The sequence below is a fragment of the Eurypyga helias genome, unplaced genomic scaffold, assembly GCF_000690775.1.
Source record: "Eurypyga helias isolate BGI_N326 unplaced genomic scaffold, ASM69077v1 scaffold9278, whole genome shotgun sequence".
Lineage (NCBI taxonomy): Eukaryota > Metazoa > Chordata > Aves > Eurypygiformes > Eurypygidae > Eurypyga > Eurypyga helias.
This window is the reverse complement of record NW_010266341.1, coordinates 150155-151063: the sequence shown is the minus strand read 5'-3', so window position 1 is coordinate 151063 and position 909 is coordinate 150155. Positions and strand designations below refer to the sequence as shown.

The window sequence follows — 909 nt, the reverse complement described above, 5'->3', positions numbered from 1 at the left end:
ATTATATTAACATAATAAACTTTATTGTGAAAGTTTTTAAAAAATCAGCATCTCTGGTTTTAGTTTTAAAGGCTCTGGTACCTATCCTGCTGACAGACTAACTGCTAATTGAGTGTCTGAGTACAGACAGGTCTCCACGTGGTCCTGCTTCTTGCCCTACTCCACGAGACTGTCTTAGTGCCAGTCCAGCAGACAGGATTCCTGCTCCAAAAAGCCTAAAATAGAAAGATGTAAGCGAGTAGAAAATGTACTCGGGATGAATCTGCTGAGGAATCTAGCTCTCTCCTAAATCCACGAGAGCAGGAACAGTGTGTTAAGACTGCAGTGGTGCATAGTTTTTGAAAGAGTGAATCGAAGCCTAGGCTGAGCTAATTGCCCCAACCCTGGCTTGCCTTGCTTCTGTTAAAAGCTACAAGGCTCTAAGCAAGAAGAGGTGGTTGTCTGACATAACCAAACCACATCAACGTTGTGAGAAAAAATAAAACTCTCCAGAAATGCCATTCACACACCTTAAAAGGCTGTGAACACTGGATTTTTATGATGCCCTGGGGGAAGGATAGCTTAGTTCTCTCTTTAAATTGGCATACACCAAATGGTAAAGTTGCAGACATCTCCAGACTTCAAAAAGGAGTTTCTTCTCTTAAACTCAGCGGTCGGTGATCTACAGAGCACAGACTTGACATTTTTAAAGAATATATGACTAAGCTGCATGCCAGGATCCAGAGGACACAAGCCTGTAGATTTGCAGGTGTAATTTCTAGCGGCTAAACTGCCTTCAGAGAGAGTTAAAATACATGAGGCTGTTTCGTAATACCATTTGTAGGAAATTGGTGAAGGCACCACTGGGTTTCTGCCTGCTCATAAAATGCAAAATCAGTGCCCCATAGAGCTGTAACTGTGAATGACCCG

At 42.5% G+C, this 909-nt stretch overlaps 1 protein-coding gene across 1 annotated transcript in view; it reads left to right on the top strand.

The window, feature by feature from the left end:
• The window catches only part of SOCS1 (suppressor of cytokine signaling 1), a 925-nt gene extending 892 nt beyond the window's left edge, over positions 1-33 (top strand). Inside the window, exon 1 of the mRNA XM_010157039.1 lies at positions 1-33. This exon is cut by the window's left edge and continues 892 nt beyond it. The gene's annotated coding sequence lies outside the window, so the exon portion shown is untranslated.
• The last annotated feature ends 876 nt before the right edge of the window (positions 34-909 follow it).